We start from the raw sequence: 14,802 nt of genomic DNA, 5'->3' as shown, positions 1-14,802 counted from the left end.
TTTGTTTTTATAAGAAAACAGCATTTAGAGGCACTTGTGAGGTGTTATTTCCTTGCTTGTAATCAAATATGTCTAATATGTGATTCTACCACACATGCCCCAATATTTACTGACAAATAGTCACAAGAACAGTGTATACTATGTATGGCTAATAACTTGACATCTATCTGCTGGTTAAGCACTGTCCAAGAAAGGCACACTGAAACAGAAGCAAAACTATATCAATAACATTACTGACAAAACATGTAGTTTGAAAATGCTGTGATATATTTTATGTCCATTGGAGAACATAGTAATGAAAAGAAGACTATGCGTAGAATGACACTCAAAATGTTAATCTGTTGGCCTACAAGCCACTAGAAAAAAATATAGGCAAAGGTCAATATATCTGTGAAATACACATTTAATGAACACCAGTATGTCAAGTTGGCAAATAAAATAAATGGTAGTTTTTCTAATTATTATTCTATGTAGCAGTGGTCTTGTGGTATTTAAATCTGCCATGCAGACTCATGATTAGTGTTTCTTTAGTGCTAAAAAATACATCCACTCTATATATGAAAGAGTTGCATCTTCAATTACCAAATTTCCGGATGTAGGGAGTTAAGACTTAATTAAGACTAGTGTACACAGACTCCCACCACTGGCTATTGATGAAGCAACCAGAAATAAATGAATCCTCAACCTACCTATACACTAGTAAGAGGAGGGAAAAGAAAGCAACAGTTCTCAAACTGAGCAATGAAGAGACATGATCCTTGTTAGAAGTGAAACAAACAAGATGCATCCTACAATAACCCCAGAATTCTTCATGGAAATAATTTGTAAGAATTATAAGAGGGACTAAAAGTAATAATAAGTCTGATAGGTTGTCTGGTTTAGGTAAATTGGATTTTGGAGATTGTGAAGGCTGAGGAATCTGGAAGTTTTGAGACACTTGTCATGAGAGGTAGGAATTATGTCAAAGAATTTATGTTAAAATGCATTAATACAACAAAGTAAATGGCAACAGGATCATACTTATCAATAATTACCTTAAATGTAAATGGGTTGAATGCCCCAAGACAAAGACAAAGACTGGCTGAATGGATACACAAACAAGACCCCTATATATGTTGTCTACAAGAGACCCACCTCAAAACAAGGGACACATACAGACTGAAAGTGAAGGGCTGGAAAAAGATATTCCACAAAAATAGAGACCAAAAGAAAGCAGGAATAGCAATACTCATATCAGATAAAATAGATTTTAAAATAAAGGCTGTGAAAAGAGACAAAGAAAGACACTACATAATGACCAAAGGATCAATCCAAGAAGAAGATGTAACAATTATAAATATATATGCACCCAATGTAGGATCACTGCAGTATGTAAGGCAAATGCTAACAAGTATGAAAGGGGAAATTAACAATAACACAATGATAGTGGGAGACCTTAATACCCCATTCACACCTATGGATAGATCAACTAAACAGAAAATTAACAAAGAAACACAAACTTTAAATGATACAATGGACCAGTTAGACCTAATTGATATTTATAGGACATTTCACCCCAAAACAATGAATCTCGCTTTTTCCCCAAGCACACATGGAACCTTCTCCAGGGTAGATCACATCCTGGGCCATAAATCTAGCCTTGTGAAATTCAAAAAAATTGAAATCATTCCAAGCATCTTTTCTGATCCCAATGCAGTAAGATTAGATGTCAATTACAGGAGAAAAACTATTAAAAATTCCAACATATGGAGGTTGAACAACACGCTGCTGAATAACCAACAAATCACAGAAGAAATCAAAATATGCATAGAAACGAATGAAAATGAAAACACAACAACCCAAAACCTATGGGACACTATAAAAGCAGTGCTAAGGGGAAGGTTCATGGCAATACAGGCTTACCTCAAGAAACCAGAAAAAAGTCAAATAAATAACCTACCTCCACACCTAAAGCAACTAGAAAAGGAAGAAATGGAGAACCCCAGGGTTCGTAGAAGGAAAGAAATCTTAAAAATTAGGGTAGAAATAAATGCAAAAGAAACAAAAGAGACCATAGCAAAAATCAACAAAGCCAAAAGCTGGTTCTTTGAGAAGATAAATAAAATTGACAAACCATTAGCAAAACATCAAGAAACAAAGGGAGAAGAATCAAATCAACAAAATTAGAAATGAAAATGGAGAGATCACAACAGACAATACAGAAATACAAAGGATCATAAGAGACTACTATCAGCAACTATATGCCAATAAAATGGACAACTTGGAAGAAATGGACAGTTCTTAGAGAAAAGTACAACTTTCTAAAACTGAACCAGAAAGAAATAGAAAATCTTAATAGACCCATCACAAGCATGGAAATTGAAACTGTAATCAGAAATCTTCCAGCAAACAAAAGCCCAGGACCAGATGGCTTCACAGCTGAATTCTACCAAAGATTTCGAGAAGAGCTGCTGCTGCTAAGTCACTTCAGTCGTGTTCAACTCTGTGCGACCCCATAGATGGCAGTCCACCAGGCTCCCCTGTCCCTGGGATTCTCCAGGCAAGAATGCTGGACTGGGTTGCCATTTCCTTCTCCAATGCATGAAAGTGAAAAGTGAAAGTGACACTCAGTCGTGTCTGACTCAGCGACCCCATAGACTGCAGCCCACCAGGCTCCTCTGTCCATGGGATTTTCCAGGCAAGAGTACTGGAGTGGGGTGCCATTGCCTTCTCCAGAGAAGAGTTAACACCTATCCTACTCAAACTCTTCCAGAAAATTGCAGAGGAAAGTAAACTTCCAAATTCATTCTATGAGGCCACCATCACCCTAATACCAAAACCTGATACAGATGCCACAAAAAGAGAAAACTGCAGGCTTATATCACCGAAGAACATAGATGAAAAAATCCTTAACAAAATTCTAGTGAACAGAATCCAACAACATATTAAAAAGATCATACATCATGACCAAGTGGGCTTTATCCCAGGGATGCAAGGATTATTCGATATCTGCAAATCAATCAATACACATAATACACCACATTAACAAATTGAAAGATAAGAAAACATATGATTATCTGAATAGATGCAGAGAAAAGCCTTTGACAAAATTCAACATCCATTTATGAAAAAAATCCTCCAGAAAGCCAGAATAGAAGGAACATACCTCAACATAATAAAAGCTATATGTAAAAAATACACAGCAAACATTATCTTCAATGATGAAAGCATTTTCCCTAAAGTCAGGAACAAGACAAGGGTGCCACTCTCACCACCGTTGTTCAACATAGTTTTGGAAGTTTTGGCCACAGAAATCAGAGCAGAAAAAGAAATAAAAGAAATCCAGATGGGAAAAGAAGTAAAACTCTCACTGTTTGCAGATGATATGATCCTCTACATAGAAAACCCTACAGAATCCACCAGAAAATTACTAGAGCTAATCAATACAGTAAAAGTTGCAGGATATAAAATTAACATACAGAAATCCCTTGCATTCCTATTGACTAACAATGAGAAAACAGAAAGAGAAATTAAGGGAGCAATTCCACTCACTATTTCAATGAAAATAATAAAATACTTAGGAATACATCTACCTAAAGAAACAAAAGACCTATATATAGAAAACTATAAAACACGGGTGAAAAAAATCAAAGAGGACACAAATAGATGGAGAAATATACCATGTTCATGGGTTGGAGGAATCAATATAGTGAAATTTAGTATACTACCCAAAGCAACCTATAAAATCAATGTAATCCCTATCAAGCTACCAATGGTATTTTTCATAGAACTAGAACAAATAATTTCACAATTTGTATGGACATACAAAAAAAACCTCAAATAGCCAAAGCAATCTTGAGAAAGAAGAATGGAACTGAAGGAATCAACCTGCCTGATGTCAGGCTCTACTACAAAGGTACAGTCATCAAGACAGTATGGTACTGGCACAAAGACAGAAATATAGATCAATGGAACAAAATAGAAAGCCCAGAGATAAATCCATGCACCTATGAACACCTTATGTTCAACAAAGGAGGCAAGAATATACAATGGAGAAAAGACAATCTCTTTAAAAGTGGTGCTGGGAAAACTGGTCAACCGCTTGTAAAAGAATGAAACTAGAACACTTTCTAACACCACACACAAAAATAAACTCAAAATGGGTTAAAAATCTAAATGTAAGACCAGAAACTATAAAACTCCTAGAGGAAAACATAGGCAAAACACTCTCTGACATAAATCACAGCAGGATCCTCTATGACCCACTTCCAGAGTATTGGAAATAAAAGCAAAAATAAACAAATGCGACCTAATTAAACTTAAAAGCTTTTGCACAATGAAGGAAACTATAAGCAAGGTGAAAGGAAAGCCTTCAGAATGGGAGAAAATAATAGCAAACGAAGCAACTGACAAAGAATTAATCCCCAAAATATACAAGCAACTCCTGCAGCTGAATTCCAGAAAAATAAATGACCCAATTAAAAAATGGGCCAAAGAACTAAACAGACATTTCTCCAAAGAAGACATACAGATAGATAACAAACAAGTGAAAAGATTCTCAACATCACTATTAACAGAGAAATGCAAATCAAAACCACAATGAGGTACCATTTCACACCAGTCAGAATGGCTGCTATCCAAAAGTCTGCAAGCAATAAATGCTGGAGAGGGTGTGGAGAAAAGGGAACCCTCTTACACTGTTGGGAATGCAAACTAGTACAGCCACTATGGGGAAAAGTGTGGAGATTCATTAAAAAACTGGAAATAGAACTGCCTTATGACCCAGCAATCCCACTACTGGGCATACACACCAAGGAAACCAGAATTGAAAGAGACACGTATACCCCAATGTTCATCGTAGCACTGTTTATAATAGCCAGGACATGGAAGCAACCTAGATGTCCATCAGCAGATGAATGGATAAGAAAGCTGTGGTACATATACACAATGGAATATTACTCAGCCATTAGAAATAATACATTTGAATCAGTTCTAATGAGGTGGATGAAACTGGAGCCGATTATACAGAGTGAAGTAAGCCAGAAAGAAAAACACCAATACAGTATACTAACACATATATATGGAATCTAGAAAGGTGGTAATGATGACCCCATATGCAAGACAGCAAAAGAGACATAGACGTATAGAACAGTCTTTTGGACTCTGTGGGAGAGGACGAGGGTAGGATGATTTGGGAGAATGGCACTGAAACATGTACATCAGCATATGTGAAACGGATCACCAGTCCAGGTTCTATGCATGAGACGGTGCTCAGGGCTGGTGCACTGGGTTGACCCAGAGGGATGGAATCGGTAGGGAGGTGGGAGGGGTGTTCAGAATGGGGAACACAAGTACACCTGTGGCTGATCCATGTCAATGTATGGCAAAAACCAGTACAATATAGTAAAATGATTAGCCTCCAATTAAAATAAATAAATTTATATTAAAAATAAAATAAAGTGCATTAATAAAACTGATTATAAAATATAAGTAACAATAACAATTTACTTATTAGAAAATTGAGGAAGAAAAGACAAAATAGAAAGCAGATAGCAATATAAAAAGCTTGAGTGCATGCTAAGTCACTTCATGTCTGAGTCTTTGTGACCCTATTGACTGTAGCCCACAGTTCTCCTCTGTTCATGGGATTCTCCAGGCAATAATACTTGAGTGGGTTGCTATGCCCTCCTCCAGGGTATCTTCACAGCCTAGAGATCTAACCCATGTCTCCTGTACCTCCTGCATTGGCAAGAGGATTTTTTACCACTAAAACTACCCGGGAACCCCAATAACAGTCTTAAATTCTATCAAATCTAAAATGTATTAACTCCAAATGATCCAATTAATCATTAACCCTCTAAGTAAAAGACAATGATTGTTATATTGCGTAAAAAGGAAACCCGGACTGTTTATGGTCCTCAAAATAAAAAGCAAAGCAAAACAGAAAAAGACTGAAAATGTATAAAACAAACTTATGGTTGCAGAGGGGCAGGGATAATTAGGGAGTCGAGATGGTCATGTACACACTGCTATATGTGAAATGGATAAACAGAAGGACTTATTGTATAGCACGTGGAACTCTACTTAATGTTACGTGGCAGCCTGGATTGGAGGTTTGGGGAAGAAAGGGTACATGCATATGTATGGCTGAGTCCCTCTGCTCTTCACCTGAAACTATCACAATATTGTTAACTGGATAAACCTCAGAAGAGGAAAAAAATTAAGTAAATTAAAATACATAAATAGTTTAATACAGAAGGAAATATATCTATGTACCACACAAACATTAAGCATAAGAAAGTTTAAATAACTATAATATCATACAAACCAGACTTCAGAACAAAGAATGTTACTGGGGAAAATTTATGACCATTAGATTTGATATATCAGGAAGACATAACTATTCTAAGTATCTGTGAATCCACCAATAGTTTTATAACACATGATGAAAAATCTGACAAGAAGAAACAGACAACACTTTTCTCCTAGAAATTAAACAATATGCAGAAAATCATGACAGATTAGAAAGATTACAACGTTAGTGATCAAATTATCCTTTTTGATATTTGTAGATCAATGTCCCCAACAACAACAAAATAGGATACACATCTTTTCAAGGGGATATACGTCAAAGAATTTTATTTTTTCTAATAGGTTATTTGCCCATACATAGGATGTTAGAGTTGTTATTCAATTTTCAAATATTTTTGTATTTTTTAGATATCTTTTTATTTCCAATTTAGTTTCCTATGGTTAGGACTCTGCATAATTGAATTTTGTATTAGGCAGAGAATATAGTCTATGTTGGTGTTTGTAATCTGTGATGGGCCGGGATTTAATAGACAGTGTCACAGGAAGCTTTCTTAAGCTTATTAAAATGTTTTATGTATTTTTATACTGGTAGTTGCACAAATGTATACATATAGTCAAACTTGTCAAATTATAATAGTGAATACATTTAATTGTATAAATTATAACAGTAATTAGGAAAAACAAGACACAAATTTCCTACCATCATTATTAGTTTAGAAACAATATAATGTCTGTAAGGCATGTTAACAAAACATACACTCTCATACGAATGGACCTAAGCATATGGAAAGAAGTGTACTTTCCTAATTTATCAGGGAATGAAAAGTAAGACTCTAAAGAATTACTACATTACACCCACTGGAATTTCAAAAACAGATAAAAAGTTTGATCATTTTGAGTGTTATTGAGAAATTAGAGCACCAGGAACAGTTACTGTAGGAAGTTAAATTGTAAAACAGCCTCTTTGAATATACATTCTTATATCTGGTTGAACATGCACAAGCTGTCAATTATATGTACCAGGCACATGGACAAAATTGCACTCAGAAAAATAACTTTTAATAAAACACTGGAGCTGAAATCAATCAAAAAATCTATTTGACAGACAATGGATGATTATGCTGTAATATATTTACACAAAAAATTATGATTCAAGAATCAAAATAAGCTACAACTGAATTAATATATGAAATTTAGATGTGAAATGTGACTCAAAAATATTGCAAAGGAGTTAATATATGACTTTCACAAATCTTAAAAACAAACTTTTATTATCTGTATTTTAAAATACACATATAAAATATCTTCATTTTTAAAAATCAAGATCTTGTAAGATTATAAATTAAGTTTAATACATAGAGTTGCAAATTATTTTTTTAGAATTAAAAAATCCTATTAAAAAACCTATAATTCCTTACCATCACATTTTCCTTGATAAATTCAATTTAGAACTTCTGCTTGCCAATCTTCTAACACATTTCAGTACGTGACTAGTGTTATAAAACCAATAAGTGGATTTGGGCAACATGGATATCTAAGAACAAGGAGAGTAACAATTAATGTTACTTTGTAGGAAAGAAAAGAAATCTTCCATTCTTAAGAACCTAGAAGGGGATGAATCTTCTTCAAAGAATTAAATGTGGCACTCAAAATCATGATCCATCACATCTATTTTTTAGATACCTTTTTATTGGAGTTTAATTGATTTATAGTGTTGTGTTACTTTCTGCTACACAGCAAGGTCAATCAGCTATACATATACCTACTCTTTTTTTAGATTCCTTTCCCATATAGGTCATTACAGAGTACTGAGTAGGGTTCGATGTGCTATACAGCAGGCCCTTACTGTTGTTCAGTTGCTAAGTTATGCTGGACTCTTTGTGACCCCATAGCAGTATGTCTATGTCAATCTCAATGTCCCCCCAATATATTCCTCTGCACCCTTGCCCCTAGTAACCGTATATTTTCTACATCTGTGACTCTATTTCTGTTTTGTAAATAAATCCATTTGTACTATTCTTTTTTTTTTAGATTTCACATATAAACGATATCAGATATTTGTTTTTCTCTGACTGATTTCACTCAGTATGACAATCTCTAGATCCACCCATGTTGCTGCACATGGTGTTATTTCATTCATTTTATGACTGAGTAATATTCCATTGTGTGATGCACACACACACACACACACTCACTTCATCTTCTTTATCTGTTCCTCTGTGGGTGAACATGCAGGTTGCTTCCATGTCCTAGCTATTGTAAATAGCGCTGCAATGAAATTGGGTGACATGCATCTTTTCAAATTATGGCATTCTCTGAGTATATGCCCAGGAGTGGAATTGCTGGATCATGTGGGAGCTTTATTTTTAGTATAAGGAATCTTTATGATGTTCTTCATAGCGTCTGTACCAATTTACATTTGCGACAACAGTGTTAAACAGTTTCCTTTTCTCCTCACCCTCTCCAGCATTTATTTGTAGATTTTTTTGATGATGGCCATTTTGACTGGTGTGAGTTGATACTTAATTGTAATTTGATTTGAATTTCTGATAGTTACTGATGTTGAGCATATTTTCATGTGCCTCTTGGCCATCTGTTTGTCTTCTTTGGAGAAATGTCTATTTAGATCTTCTGCTCATTTTCTGATTGGGTTGTTTGTCTTTTTGATATTGTATGAGCTCTTTGTATATTTTGGAAAATACTCCTTTGATTGTTACTTTGTTTGTAAATATTTTCTCCCATTCTGTGTGTTGTACTTTCATTTTATTTATAGTTTCCTTTGCTGCACAAAAGCTTTTAAATTTAGTTAGGTCCCATTTGTTTATTTTTGTTTTAATTTTTATTATTCTAGGAGGTGGATCAAAAATTATCTTGCTGCAATTTTTCTGAGAGCAGTCTCCCTGTTTCCTCTAAGGGTTTTATAGTATCTGTCTTACATATAGGTTTGTAATCCATTGTGTGTGTGTGTGTTTATGTGATGTTCATGAGAGTTTTCATTTCATTCTTTTATAGGTAGCTATCTAGTTTTCCCAGCACCACTTAAAGAAGAGACTATGTTTTCTCTGTATATTCTTGCCTCCTTTGTCATAGATTAGGTGACCATAGGTGCATGACATAATCCCTTTAACATAAAGATCCCATGCTATCAAATCCTCTTCAGGTATCTAAACTCTGAATTATCTCAGTGTCCTTTAAAAAATTCTGTCCACTCACTCCAGTACTCTTGCCTAGAAAATCCCATGGACGGAGGAGCCTGGTAGGCTGCAGTCCATGGGGTCGCTGAGAGCTGAACACGACTCAGTGACTTCACTTTCACTTTTCACTTTCATGCATTGGAGAAGGAAATGGCCATCCACTCCAGTGTTCTTGCCTGGAGAATCCCAGGGACAGGCGAGCCTGGTGGGCTGCCATCTATGGGGCCACACAGAGTCGGACACAACTGAAGCGACTTAGCAGCAGCAGCAGTGCACTCCAATTAGTTAAATATAAATTTAATCATAAGAATATCTTGGACTAAAATAATAACTCTAAAAGATTTGCCTTGTGTCCTTTTATTGTTGATTATTATTCGCATTACTTTAGTGTCTGACAGAACTCTAATTCTTTCAGAAACTCACCACACCATTAACGAACTCTCATGCCTATCTTACTATCATATCTATCTTAATATTTGGTTGAAAAAGCATCCTATAGTAGATAGTCCATTTTGGTTCCATAAAAATAACTGTAAGACAAAAAGAGTAAAAATACTATTTCACACTTGTTTTGTGCCTTACTTTATAATCCATACTTTTTAACATGCTTAGTGTATAGCTTTAGGCTTTGCTGAAGTACTTTTAAAAATCTTCAATAACTAATGGCATTAAATGTACATTTGTGTTGCACAGAAAAACTCATTTTATTTTCCTTGTAAAATATGTTAGCAATACTAAACTATTGTACTTATCTTGGACAGTTAAGATTTTTTCATAACAGAGCATGCAAGCAAAGGATGACATACTTTTTCTCTATCCTCTAGGAAGCATGTATTTTTTTGATACATAAAACATTTCTAACTCAATATAATCCTTCCAGAATGAAGCAATTATTACTGCTATTACCATCATGAAGTATGGTATTGTAACTCCATATGAGGAAACTAAATATACCAACTTAAGAGCACTTATCCACTTGATTACTTAGATTGACTATTCATAGGCCAATTGCCAAGAAAGAAGTTCTAAAGCAAAATATTAAATTTGAATCATAAAAGGAGGAAATACCCTGTTATCCAGTTACCCAGAGGGCAGTTGAGAGTGAACTGCTGGTTTATGGAGACCCTTAAATGTTCCGACAGGTCCTTCCCAACTTCCTAATTATTTAATTAATTCTTTAATAAGCAATTTTTTTTCTTGTATAGCCAATGGCACAGAACAGTTTAAATTATCACTGGCATATTTTCCTTGTGCAAAATCACTTCAATTGTGTCTAATTCTTTGAAGAAAAATTGGGGCAAAAATGTTGTTACTCAAAGATAAAGAAGGAATTCAGAACCTTAGGTAGTAACTTAGCAAAGAATTTACAAAGAATGTTTACTTATATGAAGTTCAGATGCATACTGAAAGGCATTATTTGATGTACAGTGATCCTTGATCATAATAGTATCTCCTTATTTATTTTAAAGATAAAAATCATTCCTTCATAATTCATAGTTACTGCAACACAGGGTTAATGAGCAATAATTTGGAATCCCTGCTATGTAACTGAGTCAATATAAACCTCTCTCAGCTCTCCAAGACATCATAATATTTTCTATTCAACACTTAAATAACCTCACCAAAAGTGCTTTCCAAATGTGCCTAGCCTGTTGGTCTGAATTGCAGGGATACACAATTAAGTGCTCTTTTCCTGTACATGCTCTATTCTGAGCAGAGAAGCTGTTATAGCTACCATCTGTTTTGGCTACTCCTCATCTTTTTTTGGCATATAAACAATGCTTTAGTGAACAAGTGAATCATGGACTTATTTAATCCTCTAGACAGTGCTATAAAAACTCACTGTCACAGTGAAAATACACACAAATTATGGTTCAGCAACTTTTATTGGGGACCAGTGTTGCAATAGATGTTATCTTTCTCTTGTCCTGGCACTTCTATTTTATTAATTCTGACCAGATAAACTGAAATTTTTAGAGTAAAGTTTCTCCAGGAAACTGCCAGTTATTTAAACCTTTCAGAATTAAATCAAGGGAAAGGGGGAGGGAAAATGTAGCTTCTTTTGAAAAGGGTTCATGAAGCATAACTATATTAATTAAAATAATAGACATCAGAACTCACAGTACTTTGATGAATTCAATTCTAAATATATTTATTTAAATTTTAGAAAAATTCCTTTCATCATAATAAAAAATTAAAGATATTGTATTAATTTCTTATGGCTGTTATAATAATTTATCAAAAACTGAACAGCTTAAAATGAAGACATTTTTCCTCCCAGTTTTGAGGCCAGAAATCAAGGTGTCATCAGGGCTATGTTACTTCTCAAAGTTCAAGGGGAAATCTCATTCCTTGTCTCCTTAGGATTTTGGTGGCTGCCACAGTAATTGGTTTGTGGATGCATCAACCTAATCTCTTCCTCGATCTTCATGTTTACTTTCCTTCCATCTGAGTCTTTTTTCATCTTCCATTTCTTAAAAGGGTTCCTTCAACTTAGTGTAGGGCTCATCCAGGAAGAGTTCATCTCAAGATCCTTAGCTAAATTTTATCAGAAAAGACCTCTTTTTATAAATAAGGTAACATTAAGAGGTTTTAGGCACGAGGATGTGGGCATTTCTTTTAGGGGCCTACCATTCAAACTACTACAGATAGTATAATGAAACTATATCATTCCAACACTCCCTTCTCCAAGGGATCTTCCCGACCAAGGGATGGAATCTGGGTCTTCTGCATTACAGGCAGATTCTATACTAAGTCACTAGGGAAGTCCCAAAAGTTTATGAGAGCATGACAAATCAAGGTAGAAAGGTGCTATGAAAGAAAGCTAAATATTTATATAATGAACATGTATCATTTGGTTATTTTCTAGTTTTAGTCCAGATGAATACCATTTTCATCAGTTTACAGATAATAAGAATTAGTAAAAGTTAAGTAAATTAACAGTAGTTTATGGAGATAGAGTTGGAGTTGAAACTAGCATTTAGATCAAGGTTTTCCAGAATTAAAAAGTCCATTATTGTCTCATATTGCTATACTGCTCTGGCAAATGTGTTGTGGAGAGATACATTTAGATCTGGAATAGGTATCCAGAGTTTGTTTGTAATATATCATTTGACCATGTGCTTTCACTAGCCAAAAGTTTGCAACTTACCCTCTTTGCATAGTTTTTTTTTCAATATTCTTTTGTCTTCTTTCCTTCTCTTTTTTCTCATATAATTTTATTTTTGTTTCCCTCATAAGTTTTCAGTATCTATCAGCTAAATACATAACTCCAGACTATAAAGGCATAGCAATAAAATAGAATATATTTTGAAAATCATTCTTCCATTTCATTTTTTATGGATTAGCTGAGTCAAGGTTTGTGGGTTTATTTCCTCAGTTTAATAACCACTGACACATGGGCTGTCTGAAAAATACTCTATTGTTCCTAGGTTAGTTGAAATGAATAAAGAAATTCAGATGAGAAGACTTAATGGAACATAATATGAGAAAATTGTGTAGGGTTCAGATGTTGAGTGAAGAAGGAAATGGCAACCCACTCTAGTATTGCTGCTTGGGAAATCCCATGGATAGAGGGGTTTGGCCAGCTAGTCCATGGGATCACAGAAGAGTCAGATAGGACTTAGCAGCTATACAACAACAGCAGCAGCAGAAGTTTAAGGTGTAACTTCAAAGAGAGTTCAGATTAATGGTGAGTGCAGAAGAGAGGAGGGGGGAGTTCAAAACCTTAGTGTACAGATTAAGGCAGTGTGTTCAAACAGAATGGAGCTTTTTAAGATGCCAGTGAGTGCCTAGACAGTGCCTCAGTTCAGTTCAGTTCAGTCACTCAGTCATGTCCGACTCTTTGTGACCCCATGGACTGCAGCACGCCAGGCCTCCCTGTCCATCACCAACTCCCAGAGCTTGCTCAAATTCATGTCCATCGAGCCAGTGATACCATCCAACCATCTCATCCTCTGTCGTCCCCTTCTCCTCCCACCTTCAATCTTTCCCAGCATCAGAGTCTTTTTCAATGAGTCAGTTCTTCTCATCAGGTGACCAAAATATTGGAGTTTCAGCTTCAGCATCAGTCCTTCCAGTGAATATTCAAGACCGATTTCCTTTAGGATTGATTGGTCTGCTCCCCTTGCAGTTCAAGGGACTCTCAAGAGTCTTCTCTAACACTACAGATGAAAAGCATCAATTCTTTGGTGCCCAGCTCTCTTTTTAGCCCAACTCTCACATCCATACATGACTACTGGAAAAACCATAGCTTTGGCTAGACGAAACTTTGTCGCCAAAGTAATGTCTCTGCTTTTTAATATGCTGTCTAGGTTGGTTATAGCTTTTCTTCCAAGGTGCAAGCATCTTTTAATTTAATGGCTGCAATCACCATCTGCAGTGATTTTGGAGCCCCTGCCCCCCCCAAAAAAATCAAGTCTGTCACTGTTTCTATTGTTTCCCCATCTATTTGCCATGAAGTGATGGGACTGGATGCTATGATCTTAGTTTTTTGAATATTGAATTTTAAGCCAATTTTTTTTATTCTCTTCTTTCACTTTCATCAAGAGACTCTTAGTTCTTCTTCACTTTCTGCCATTAGGGTGGTGTCATCTGTGTATCTGAAGTTATTGATATATCTCCCAGCAATCTTGATTCCACCTTGATTCCAGACAGTGCCTGGCACCAGACAATTAAATATTTGTTGATCTATGCAGATAAAATAGAACATTATGAAGTCCAAAATGATTGTATTGACAGTTAAGTACTTTGAGGAGATGATGTATGATGATGTATTCAAACAATAACAGATTATATTTTCAGAATATCTGACATGTGAAAAAGGAGCTCTGCCAAAACTCACAACTGCTACTAGAGTTGAATAAGGAAAACATAAAAAAGATGGGTATTAAAACCCACAGCAAAATTTCTTTCTTTCGGAGTAGGTTACAACCAAGATCAGTTTGTAGAAATGGATTTTCTGGGAAAAAATGGAAATTGACAATTTCACTTAATATTGTCATCGAAAAAAAATCTCATTTTGTTAGAGTAATGGTAGGCAATAAAACATGACTTCCCTCTTCTCCCATTTATTAATGAATTAGAATGCACAAAACCCTTTTAATAACTGACATAAAACAGCTCATAAACATAATTTACATCTTCCTTGCCAGCATTTTAATTTTACAAAACCCGCATTTTGTTAAAATTATAGTACATTAAAATGAGTTTTATCCTACTATTTGGAAAAGAAGTGTGGTGAGAGTTTATAAAAAGATAAGCATGGTGGTAGAGAACGCAGTTCAGGATCCAGCCTACACAGAGTGAGAAGTTTTTC

The sequence above is a fragment of the Budorcas taxicolor genome, chromosome 7, assembly GCF_023091745.1.
Source record: "Budorcas taxicolor isolate Tak-1 chromosome 7, Takin1.1, whole genome shotgun sequence".
Classification (NCBI taxonomy): domain Eukaryota; kingdom Metazoa; phylum Chordata; class Mammalia; order Artiodactyla; family Bovidae; genus Budorcas; species Budorcas taxicolor.
Note: the sequence above shows the minus strand (reverse complement) of the source record.